The sequence below is a fragment of the Electrophorus electricus genome, chromosome 2 (genome assembly GCF_041902795.1).
Source record: "Electrophorus electricus isolate QZ-2024a chromosome 2, ASM4190279v1, whole genome shotgun sequence".
In the NCBI taxonomy this organism is placed as follows: domain Eukaryota; kingdom Metazoa; phylum Chordata; class Actinopteri; order Gymnotiformes; family Gymnotidae; genus Electrophorus; species Electrophorus electricus.
This window is the reverse complement of record NC_137498.1, coordinates 42,815,243-42,829,085: the sequence shown is the minus strand read 5'-3', so window position 1 is coordinate 42,829,085 and position 13,843 is coordinate 42,815,243.

Here is a 13,843-nt window from a genome sequence, read left to right as displayed (position 1 = left end):
TTATTGTTCTCCACTCAGTCTATATTGTTTTTCATCTCTCCATCCTCCCACAGGAATCATTGGGAATCATCATTTTAAAACTCTTTCAGCTATAAAGATAGAACAACTACATTTCCTGTACTAATTTAACTAGACGTATTTTACTAGATGCAGTGACCAAACTGAATTTCATACTGACTGCACTCATCTATCCACCACTTATATACTTTCATTCATCCCTCCATCCTTCAATAGAAATCTGTTGATTTGAAAACTCCCTCAAGATAACGCCAAACTTAATAAAAGATTCAGCAGCAATAATGATCTCATAACTAACATTATGTTGATATTATTTGGCTAATGTTATACTAACGTTTTTACAATAATGTTCATGTTCTCAAACTAATAAAAATAATGTTTATGGACTAACTTTAAAGTAACACTTTCACACTAACTTTATACTAACATTCTTGAACTAATGCTACATTAATGTTTTTGCACTAATATACTAACAGTCTTGGACTAATGTTACATGAATGTTTTCACACTAACACTAACATTTTCACAAAATGCTGTAGTAAATGTTGAGGGGTAATTTAGCTGTTTGGTCATATTGAATTAGGACTAATTGGGTAGTTAGAAGGGTTGTTTGGCAGTTGTGGAAGTTATCTGTGTGTATAGATGTTGGGGGTAATTTATTTTATGGGGTAGTTGTTGACATGCTGTAGGGTAGTTAACGCTAAAGGGTTATTTAGCTGTTGAGAATTTGTGATTGAGGGCTATTTAGTTTTATGTTGGCTTGACAAAGCAGCTAAAAAATTTATAAAAAGGCTGTTTGGCTGTTTTAACATTTATAACCTGATAAATACTGTTAAATGATGTTAAACACTGTTTAAATATAAAATGTAATCCCGAAATACTTTTGAAATCTTGAAATACTGTTAAATGAAACAGAATATTGAAAAAGCAAAAGAAACACAGCACCCAACCCTACCACTCCAAACAAACAAAAAAGTGGAAATAAGAATATGTACAAAATACAAAACAATAGTACAATAGAACCTGTAAATCTTGTTACTCTCATTCCTGAGCTTTAGCATCCGCTATCCGTAATCACCGAGGGCTTCGGTATAAGCACAGGAAAGATCTCTAAATAGTCCAGTACATGTTCTTAAGAACCTAGGGAACATTACGTTACGCACAAAGCGAGAAGTACACGCTCATAAGGGCCTATCTAAAGGACCTAAATGGGTAGTGAAGTAAAGACTCATAAGGGCCTATTTAAAGAATCTATTACAGAAAGTCTTAATTACGAAGTCAAAGCCCAACAGCGAAAAGACTACAGTGACCGCATGGTGACTACTGATCAAGACAGCCCAGGCACAACGTAGCTATTTGAAGATCAGTTCATTGTCCTGTTGACCAATCAGATCGTCCGTATAGAACAGCTGCGTCACATCTTCACTCTCTTGCTGGCTCTTCTTAGAGCGCCCTCATGTGGATGACCTGTAAAAATAAACCTCCAATATCCAAGGACATAACACTCTCCCCCCCTCTCTCTCTCTCTCTCTCTCTCTCTCTCTCTCTCTCTCTCTCTCTCTCTCTCTCTGACTGTCTGTGTTCTGTATGGCTGCATCACTCACTCACTGCTGAAATGTACACTATAGTTTGTCTGCATTTTCTTATTAATGAATGCAACTGTAATTTCACATCAACTTAATAATTAACTGTTCTTGTGAATTTCACAAGAAAATTGTTGTTCTACCCACTACACTTCCAATGCACATCAGGCACTAAGTGATATGACAGAGAGAGAGACTACTATTACTATAACTCCCTCTTTACTCAAACTCTGCTTGAAACAAAAGAAATGCAGTCTAATAATGTTTACAAGATGGTTATTTTTTCCTTCCGGCTTGGGTCCTCTACCAGAAGCCTGGGAGCTGGAAGGTCCTGCTAGTATCTCAGCTGGGACCGCTGGAACCATTGTCCCAGTTTGGGTGTCCCAGCACCCAGTGCACTCTCCACCATTTCACTGCGAGTTATACTGTGTATGACTACGTATGTGAAAAAGAAAACAAACTTGAAACCAAACTTGAAACCACAGGAACCAGTGACCTTCACCTTCCACATTTTTCTACCCTTTCACCACATTATCACTACTGTCCTCTTCTGCTGTTTGTCTACCACTACCAACTGTCTGGTTGGTTATCCACTGAGGGGGTTCAGGCCTGTGCAGAACAGCAGCGGGGACAGGGCATCTCCTTGGTAAATCTCACACTTGATAGTGACTTGTGCTTTTGGACTCTACGGTCATCTTCCACAGCCCCATTGAGCTCTTGATGAAGTCTCAGAGTCCTTTTGATGTTATACAGATGTTATGCAATGAGAATGTAGAGGAGCAGAAGGAACAATTTCATTTGTCAGCATTGTAGCAGTGAAAACCCAAGCGCAAGAGCATAAAAAGATTCACGAGTGCACAGGATGAGTTTGGGTGTGCAGAAGAACAAATACGCGAGAGAGCAATTTTGTAACAGGGCAATGTGAATGTGAGCAACAGCAGAGAAAATATGAATGGGCACATGTACGTTCTGCATGCGAACAAAGGAAATTTGTGAGTGCTGCATGAATCGTGCTCTCGCAAGTGCATTCAGCCATTGGATGGAAAATAACACAATAAAAACTGAGCTTTGGTATGTCCATGCCACCTGTGTGAGCGATGCAGTGTGTGTGATTATTTTATGCACTCTGCAGTGCCCAGCTGTTAAGGCCCTATTGTACCAGCTCGATGGTCTGAGGCCAGAAAAGGATGCAACACAAAGAAAACACAGGGAGTCACAAAAATTGCAGTAGGATTAACCCATTTATCATTAAATATTGGTCACACAAAATCGCAAAATCAGGAGCATAACATCAGGGTGGGTGTGAGTCAAAACATTAAACCACCATCTGAAATCTCACTTCTTTAAAAATAAGATAATCACATATTTCCTGCTAATATAGCATTTTGAGTAAGGAGGAAAAACACTGTGCAGGGCCTTTAAGACAGAAACTGTGGTGACACTACTTGTACATATAATGCAAATAATGCAAAAACATGAATTAAACAAGAATTCTCTTTTCTTTTCTTTGCTATGATTATGTTTCCAAATTGGATGTTTCCAAATTGATAGAATTCATGGACATGTGTTCCATATCAGTTAGAGCACTTTTCTCTGACCCTTGAACTTTCACTAAGCTCAGATACCCATTAGCTCAGAAAGGTAACAGCATTGGCGGTGTCTGTTCCTGAAAGCCCAAATAAAACTCATTTACCTCAATGAGGCTTCCTCTGGTCACTTTAGGTCAATGCATAGTCCCACGGGGAAATCAAACCTAGAACCCTATGGTAAATGCTGACCAAGTGTGTTAATTTCTGCATGCTGATCAACAAATATCTGTGCACATTAACACTTTAATATTGCACAAGCTTTGATCAAATGAACAAATTCTATCATAAGCCTTGCTTTCATGTGAGTCTGTTATAACTCCCTGCTGGATGATTTTATATTGCACAGTGTTCATTTTTAAAACTTCTTCCTTTTCCCAACTGATTAATTACACGAGCTTTTTCACTTACACTGAAAAAGCAAACACTCCATCAAAATATAAAATTGGAAATACAATCTGAAATTCAAGACACAAAAATATAAACAAATTGAATGCTACTAAACCCCCTAGACTCCTGCACAAACCTCTTGCTCATCTGAGGGGCCATTTTGAAATTAAACAACATATAAATCAGTGTGTGATAGATCAGGATCAGAAATATAACTATTTTCTTGTAGCACAGTTTTTTTGTATCACAGGTCAGTGAGAGCCACCATGGGATTTTGGCAAAGATAGCAGTAATGACAAAAGCATTATTAAAATGACAATTGAAGTGTTTTTTTTTTAATATTCAGTAAACATTTATGAATTTACTTGATGAAGTTCATGTGAAGTGTGGTGGAAATTTGAATAAACAGCAAATCAGACGTGATTAAAAGAGTAATTTAATAAAGAAAATAGGACATACAAAACACAGCTGTGTGAGAGCTAATGCTCTGAAGCAAAGGCTCTAAAGGGGTAGACTGACTCTGCTCCTTATACCTAGACTTCACCCCCAGAGAGGGGTGCTCTGCATCCCTGCTCCTTATCGCGATGAGCATTCCTGCAGTACCAGAGCACTCACCAGGACAGACAGTTTACAAGATAAGATAAGCCTAATCCCTCTTTACCACACTTGCAGGTCACGACACATGCAGGTCATAAGGCAACATTCCCACAGTCGTTTTGTTCACACAATATACAGAAACAGAATGTGGAGACTAAACTATTCATATAGGATTATATAATGAAAGGATTAACATGATTATATATGAATCATTACATACGAATCACACGATAATACATGATCGAATAATATTTTCCATCACACTTCCCCCTTTTGATTCTTATACAATCATTTGTAATTTCATTCATCATAGGGTTTAAGTGGGTCCGGAACCCAGTCAGGTTTGGGATCGAGATCAGGGCAATCTTTTCATCTGAATATATCTTTCAGCTGGTAGTCGTTCTGATCATCAGCATACGAACCGTCTTCAATGGCTTGAATAAGATGATACCTGGTGTCCATATTCATGCGAATGGTACTCAGCATACATTTACATAGTAAGGGTGCACAACATACAATTAAGGCAAGCAGCAGGATTGACGGTAGAATCATGATTACAATACTTTTCCACGTTGAGAACAGAGATCCCCATCTCCAGTCCCATGGTCTCACTCCGGCTTCTTCTGCACGGATCTGGTCAGCAATCTTGCTCGTCATAGTTACTAGTCGTCTGTAGGGCTCTCAGGTGCTTTTTTGCAGTGGGTATGGTGTACCCAAGTTGCTCTTCCGTTGGTTTTGACAGCAGTGCTGGTCGTCAGTAGCACCTGGAATGGCCCTCTCCACCTGGGTTGACTCCAACGCTTCCTTCTAAAGTCTTTAATCAGCACCCAATCGCCTGGCTGATGCGTATGGAGGGGAGTATCCGTCACCTCAAGAAGGACTGCCTTCACCTGCTTAGACACATGGGAGAGAGATTTGTGCAGAGACACACAATACTGCAAAAGTGACTCATTGATCAGGTTAGTGTCCCAGTCGGGCGGTCCTACCCCTGTGTTGGGAGGCCGTCCAAACACTATCTCAAAGGCTAATAAGCCTGTTCGTGCCTGCGGCCTGGTTCGACATTGCCACAGGACTAGGGGGAGACATTTAACCCAATTCATGCCTGTTTCCTGCATCAATTTAGCTAATCCTCCTTTAATGGTTCCATTTGCCCTTTCTACTGCCCCTGCGCTAGCAGGGTGATAGCTGCAGTGTTTTCTCATATCCACTCCTAGGTATTTAGTCAGAGCTTTTAACCCTTCGTGTACGAAGGGTGTTCCGTTGTCACTGGACACTCGTTGTGGCAACCCCCACCGGGGAATAATTTCTCTCAGTAGCGCTTTTGCTACTGCATCACTATCTTGTTTTCACGTTGGGAAGGCCTCCACCCACTTACTAAACATGCACACACACACAAGCATGTATCTCTTCCCTTCTGCTGCTGTTAGTTCTACAAAATCTATTTGCCAATGTTGAAATGGCTCACTAGGCGGCGGGTGTCCGGCGGGTGCGTGTTTGGTATGATTGTGGTGTGTTTTGTGCACATACCAAGCATCGGGAACAAAAATTTTGGGTATGTGTGTTTATTCCCGGTGCATACCAATGTCTCGTTATACTCTCCACTAACCCCCCTTTGCTCATGTGACTCCTCCCATGAGCAATCTCAATTAGTCCTTTCATATAAGCTGTGGGGAGACAGGGTTTGTTCGTGTCTGGGTGTACCCATATCCCGCCTATTTGTTTACACCCCCCTTTTTTCCATTTCGCATAGTCCTGTGGAGTGGCTTGTGGATATCTTTGGTAGTTATTCTGGTTTCAGTATCTGCTTGTGCCGTTTGTGGTTTGAGTGGCTGTAACGCTGTGAGCTACTTTATCCGCATAAGCATTTCCTTTTGACACAGTGTCATCCGCCTTTGTGTGCGCGGCACACTTCATAATTGCCACTTCCTTTGGCAGTTGGATTCCGTCCAATAGTTCTGCTACCAGGCGGTGATTTTTAATCTTTGCTCCTGAGCTGGTGAGAAAGTTGCGATGTTTCCAAATGGCCCCAAAGTCATGTGCCACTCCCCAAGCATATCGGGAATCAGTCCAAACATTCACAGTCTTATCCCGTGCTAGTTTACATGCCTGTATGAGTGCGGCAAGTTCAGCTGCCTGCGCTGAGTAGTTAGATGGGAGTGGTTCTGCTTTCACCACTTCCGTGTGTGACACGACGGCATATGCTGCTCGATTAGTGCATTGAGAGTCACGTTTGGCTGAGCCATCCACAAACGACTCCAGGTCCGCGTTAAATATCGGTTCCTCCTTTAAATCTATCCTAGGAGATGTTGCAATTTCTAACACTTGTTGGCAGTCATGGGGCTCCCCCTCCTCCTCTGTAGGCAGTAGAGTGGAGGGGTTCAAGGTTTTGCATCGTTTCACAGTAACATTTGGCATGTCCGATAAAGCAGTGTGGTACCTGAGCCATCGCTGAGTGGATAAATGTGCCACCTTTTGGTCTTGCAATATTCGCGATACTGCATGGGGAATGTGTAGGGTCAGATTAGCATACCCTACTATGTCTCTGGATGCTACTAGGGCCTTTTCTGCTGTGGCTACTGCTCTTATACACAAAGGCAGGCCTGCTGCAACTGCATCCAGCTTCCCTTAGAAATAGGTTACTGGCCTCTGTTTGTCCCCGTGTTTTTGGGTTAAAACGCTTGTCATATATTGTCCTTTCACATCCATTGTCTGTTGGAATGATTTACTGAGGTCTGGGATGCCTACGGCGGGCATGACCTGTAATAATTGCTTCAATGCTGTAAAGGCCGCTTCAGCTTCCGGCGTCCACTCTAACAGAGGAATTCGACCCCTTGGTCGGTATTATATTTCTGAGTGGCCCCTCATGCTCGGCATAAGATGGTATGAACGTTCTACAATAGGAGCACATGCCTAAGAAAGACAGCAGTTGTTTTTTCGTCGTAGGCTTCAGTATAGTCAAAATAGCATTCATCCGGTCTTTAGTCAGCATGCGCGTCTGTTTGGTAATGTCATGTCCTAGGAAGTGCACTTGCTGCTTGCAAAACTGTAATTTAGATTTGGATGCCTTGTGGCCTTGCCCTGCTAAATGATGTAGCAGTGCCACCGTGGCTCGTTTACACGCTTCTCGTGTTTTTCCACTAATTAGGAGATCATCAACATATTGCAGCAGAGCTGTTCCTTCAGGGAGCTCCAAAGCCTCTAGTCTTCGGTGTAGGGCGGCATTGTAAATAGTTGGTGATTCACAATACCCCTGACACAACCTTGTGAATGTGTATGGCTTTCCTTCAAAAGTGAAAGCAAACCAAAATTGGCTATCCTTGTGCACAGGTACACTGAAAAAAGCCAAATCAACTACACTGAACTACTTGCTGTCTCGTGGGATCTGAGAGAGAATGGTGTGCGGATTTGGAACTTCTGGGGCTCTAGGGTGTACTGCCGCGCTGACAGCCTGCAAATCCTGTACAAATCTCCATTCATCTTTCCCTGATTTCTTGACTGGGAAGATTGGAGTACGTACCGGTGAGTCTGGGCATGGCACGATTACTCCTGCTTGCTTTAATGATTTGAAAACAGGCCTAATACCCTCTGCTGCCTCTGGTTTCAGAGGGTATTGGTGTTGGTGTGGTCTAAAATCAGATTTTGGCCCATATCATTTTTTTCCCTGTGCCCATAACCCTGCAGGAACTGTTTTCAGTTCCTCCTCCTCTTCCTCTGAGAGGGTAACAGAGGCTGCCATAATTTCCATATTTGGACTCACAAGCTCGACCCCCCCTTTTGCAATTTAACCTATACAGGGCTGGCATTTTCCACGCTTTTATGCTCGGGCTGTACATAATTTCACACTGGGATTCTTTTACCCATTCAGTTGCACTCAACACGCGTTTAGTCCATAATCCTACTCTCTGCCAGTCTGGGTCGGCATGTGTGCTAGCCAGCGACACATGAGGCGCTGCATGCGAGACCGAATATAGAGGTTTTTGTTTAGCTGAGAGCTGCACCACCCCCGCAGCCCACTCGCAGTCCCACGCTATAGCTGTGATAATCAAACTGTCGCTGCCCCCTAAGTCAAATTTCTGCTCAAAATCAACGTCTGATCCCTCATGGACAGTGAATAGAGTCGTACAGTGAATAGAGTCACTTTGTTTAACCGTCAGCTCACCAGGTAGCGTGTTAGTAACTTCAGTCATAAAATGTGTTAGTACTTCCCCAGCAGTGCACTGCAGTTCATAAACAAACAAAGGGACCCCCACTTCTAATTGGACTGCCTGTGTGGGTGTTGCCCACGAAACAAATAACCCCTCTGGGCTGCTGCTAATTGTGCATCCAAGTTTACACATTAGATCTCTAGCTAACAAATTAATTGGACACGTTTCTGACACCAAAAAGCTATGTTTGAATTGGCTATTTCCTAAACTACATTGGAGAGGCTCGGACATCCTTTCATCGATGAGATGGCCTCCCACTCCAATTACTGTTGTCCCATACCCTGGTCTCATTCTACATTCTATTAAACCTTCTCTCAACACCAAGTGGGTGGCACCACTGTCAACCAAACACTTAACATTTTTTCCCTCTACATTCACAGCTACTTCGGGGAGGCCTCTTGACCCTTTACTAATCTGCTGTAGTAATTGGTAATTTAAATTTGTTACTTCCCTTTTGTCGTCTTCCTTCAGTGGCCTGTCGCTGTCCTGCCTTTCCACCGCCCGTCAATCTTTTTTAACTTCCACAGCCATGCTGTCACTATCTTCCCCTTCTTCTTCAGGACAGTCTCTTGCAAAGTGTCTGAATTCTCCACAATTGTAGCATTCCCTTCCTCCAAACTATTTTCCTCGACCTCTTCCTCTCCCTCATCCGCATCCGCGTCCTCTGCCACGTCCGCGACCTCTTCCTCTGTCTCCTACTGTTTGGAGCATGGTCATCATCGCCTGGTGGATCAATTTCACAATGATCAGTATGGACGCGTGTCAAACGGACGAGGAAATCAGCCACGGGTTCGTCATCCCTTTGTTTGCATGCTGCTATTATGTTGGTGTTAATAATTATCGGGTATGCTGCTTCCATCTTTTTGATGAGTTCTCTTATCATCTCTCTGTATGGGCCATTTGAGTCAAGCTGGCCTTGGGGTGGTGCATTCCACTCAGGCAGATGGAGACGAACATCTCCATCCACCCAGTCTCTGTCAATGCGGTTATACTGCGGTCCGAGTCGAATCATAAGAAATCATCTCAGTTCAGCCTGAGTCGGTCTGCAGGACTGCACAAATGCCATAAGTTCTTGTCTGAAGCATCGTCTGCCGATATCGCCTGGTTTGCTCAGGCCGTCGGCCGCTTTCATGATGTCTTCTGCAGTCCAGTGGCGGTGGACCATAATTACTCCATCTGGTCCATACACCTCCACCATCGGGAACTGCGGGGCACAGCCTGCCTCAGGCTCTGCAGATGGCTTTATAGTGGTGTGACTTCGAGTGCGATGAGCCACTGGTGAGGTTATTGCCTCCAGTTGTCGTCTTGGTTCGTCATATGGAGACGGCTTTGATGTTAGCGATGAAGTCCCTGGCTCAGGATATGGAGGTGGGTTTGTTAGTGCTTGTGGCTGTTGAATCAGCTGGGGGGCTCTCGGCGGGGCGGCATCGAGGTCAGGATCAGCTAAGGAAACACACTGAGACACTTCATTATTACCTTTTCTATGCCTTACCTGCTGCTTCTGTCTTTTTTCAGTAAAATATGCAACACTCAAAGTCCCTGATGCATTAAACTCATAGTATTTAATCCAGAACGGGACATGTTTATTTACATGTTCCCCATAGACTTTACTCATTTGGAAGAACAGGCTACTAGAAAAATTGTCTTTGCTAAATTCATATTCCTTACTTTGCCCTTTACCCTTTTTTTTTTTTTTTTTTTTTTTTTTTTTGTAGGTAGGTAAGGGTGATTGCACAAATGTGATTGCAATATAACCAAATAATATGAATAATATGGGTACGGGTGACTCCCCCCCCCCCTTTTTTTTTCCCTTCTTCTTCTGTTAATCATGTCTCTAACGTTGCTTTAATTTAGTTCCGCTCCAGTAATTCGTGCTGGTTAACAGAGTTTCCTCCTTTCTCTATGGGGCATCCTGGCGGCCCGGGCCTATTTTCCCTTACACTTGTACATCTACACAGTGTGCCTAACTCTTTTAGGCTATTGGAGTCCCAGACTCCTTTCTGAGCGCTAGTATTCTTCTACTACACTTCTTACACAGGCACGCCCTCAGGCAAACTCTAGGGGATTTCTATATTCGTACTTTTAACGATTGATTTACTATCTCCAGCACTTACTTTCAGTCCATTAGATCAGGCGGAGCACACCACCGGAGTCAAGCGGGACATCGTTCCCTGGTTAGGTACTTTCCCGTATTCTTGTGGGTTTCCCTCTTTCTCTAGCTCAGTCGAGAAATTCTCTCTGAGGAGCGTCCTCGAAGTTCAGTCACCGCTGCTCCGCGTGGTGCCTCTCGCTGATCCTGCCGACTACGCCAATTTCTGTGGTGGAAATTTCAATAAACAGCAAGTCAGACGTGATCCCTCTTTACCACACTTGCAGGTCACGACACATGCAGGTCATAAGGCAACATTCCCACAGTCGTTTTGTTCACACAATATACAGAGACAGAATGTGCAGACTAAACTATTCATATAGGATTATCTAATGAAAGGATTAACATGATTATATATGAATCATTACATACGAATCACACGATAATACATGATCGAATAATATTTTCCATCACAGAAGTCATCACTACTGTTCTATTGATCTAGATAGAATACATAAATTCACTCTTTTAGTACAATCATTCAAAAATATGTAGTTTTGAATGGTTGCACTTGTAGTTATAAAGCAAAGGACTTTTAACATTTTAGAATACATTTTAAAAATGGTTCAGTTTCAAGCAAAGCTTTGTGAACAGTTATGAATGGTTTTTATTTGTTTTCTGTTGTATGCTACATGAAAAAGCCTTGTGCCTCATTCCTACCTTGAAATATTAATGTGAGTATATCACACACTAAGCACCAATGTTTTAATGCATTACATTACAGCATTCATATACATTAATTAAGCTATTTTTGGAATGTTTCAAATTAGGTATGTAATTGTGTGGTAGTGATACTGTATCAGTTATTAATGCATCAAGAAAACTTGTACATGGAGGTATTCTAAAGTGGTATCCCAAAATTACTGTGTACACGAGCATATACGAAACAGTCTTAGCACAGTGTCATCCTGCCCTTTGACCAATAGGTGGTGTAATGGTACCATTACTGAGAGTTATTTGTGTGGTTCTAGATAAGGTCTATATGAATCACACGGACCACACTGAATATGAATTTGGCTGTGTCAAAACCTAAACAAACAGCTAATTAAAATGACAAAAAAGTAGAAGCACTGGCAGTAGAAAAGTGTACTGGTAGTACTGTCCAGGAGAACACATAATGCTCTGTTATCAGTTATTGTAGTTTAACAATCCTGTACATCACTGGAAAGGTTACAGGTGACTAAACCTATCAAACTACTGAAAATACTTCATGAGGAAATAAAGAATTTTTATCACAGGGTGTTGTTTAGGTCATAGACAATCTGTGGTTTGGACCTGGGATTAAGACTATTTAGAATTAAGATACATTTCTTATAATAATTTACTGGTAGGGTTTTGTTCACTGTTTAGTCATAGCACATATCACATCAGTTTGTAACAGTTTAACCAATCAACCACTGGTTAGACCACAAGCTGGACCAAATGTTTCCTCTCTCCCAGATCCCAGCACATATTATCCAAGAGAAATGCATTTTTAAAGGAAAGATTTGCTCTTTATTTTCATCCAAACCTTAATGAAACTGTTGTTCTGATAATTTATAACAACACATGTCTACAGTATAAAATACAGGAAGACACACCTAACTATACTATGAGATTCCTTTAAGAAGATTTATGTGTTTTTGATTACTTAAACTGTCTCCACATAGCAGTGTTTAAGATCAGTGAGAAGTTGCAGAGAATTGGAGAATTTTTCTGTAGTAAAGCTTCCAGTGAGATTGTGCCATCCACAGTTATAACTGATGAGAACCTATGTTTTATGTATGTACTGGTAGGTCTATGAATTGGTTAAGTCTCAAAGCCTGCAGCACAGCAATAATATGTAAATAATATGTAAATGTGAACATTAATCACTGAGACTTTATTATAAAACTTCTTCTTCATTTCATTCAGGATAATTCCTGACCTCAATTTATGATGAAGTTAATCTGGACTCCAACCTGCAACAAATAACCTTATTCACATGGTTCTCATTTGTAATTTACAGAATCTGACACTTTTATCCAAAGCAACTTACAGTTCTGAGTACAGCTTGAGCAATTGAGGGTTAAGGGTCTTGCTCAGGGGCCCAACAGTGGCAACTTGGAAGTGGTGGGGCTTGAACTGGAGACCTTCTGATTACTAGTCAAGTACCTTAACCACAGCTTTTGCCATACTATTATAGAAATTATTGCAAGTAAACAGGTTACATTTGATATTATTTCTTTGCTATTATTCATTTGAAATTCCTGTGTGATAGTTATTTGATAAATTAATGGAATGTTTTACCCACATCAAGGGTAATTAATTAAATAAGAAAGAGTGAATAAGTATGTCAGTCATAGTGTTCAAACTCAGGAGGGAAGGAGAGAGAGAAGCCCATGATTGGCTGTAGCTTCATATGCAATTACAGCTTCATAAAACAAAGCATTTTCATGTTTCCTCCTGGCTGCAATGTGTGACTTTCACTGAGACTTATATGCTAATTAGCTTGAGTTCACATGCTAATAGTTGTGAATATACATAGTTTCAAGACCACAAGTATAACACGTAACACATGATAAGGCTTCTTTATTCTAACGTTATTAGGGCACTACTGAAAATTACTTTCATTTGAACCCAGTTAATCCTGGTATACATATTTTATTTAAACTGAATTATGACTAAAATTGGCCAGTTCTTTGATTTATGTTAGAAGGCATATAAAATATTAGAAATAACTGAAAAAGTCTTCACTGCAGTCAAAGCAAATCCTTTTTTGAAAATGTGTAAGAACCCAATTTTGAAATATCAATGTGTAACAAGTTAGTTTATTCTTATTATTCTTAAAACTTATATTCAAGATCACTCTTATGCAGAAATAATACAGATACTGCAAATGATACGGCATTAAAGATTTTACATTAAAACTGTGTTAAAATTATTTTATACATTGTGATAAATTTTCCTGTTTGGCCCATTTTATAGGACCTCATTCTTCCATCCTATTGCAACCCACATCATATCAATAACAGAGGCCAAAAGAAATGTATACCACCAACCTGGAGTCAAATTTTTAAGGGATGTCGGTAGTTAAGGTACTTGACTAGTAATCAGAAGGTTGCCAGTTCCAAATTGCCACTGTTGGGACCCTGAACAAGACCCTTAACCCTCAGTGATAATTGTAAGTCACTTTGGATAAGAGCATCAGCAAAATGTATGAGACAGCTTCTCTGTCTCCTTTAGTCAATAAGGTGGGAACCAGAGTTTATTAATGAAAGCAGGCAGTCATAGCGCAAACTTCCGCACCAAAGAGCTCATTAAAGGCAAACATTTAACCAGGAATTAAAATGTCAC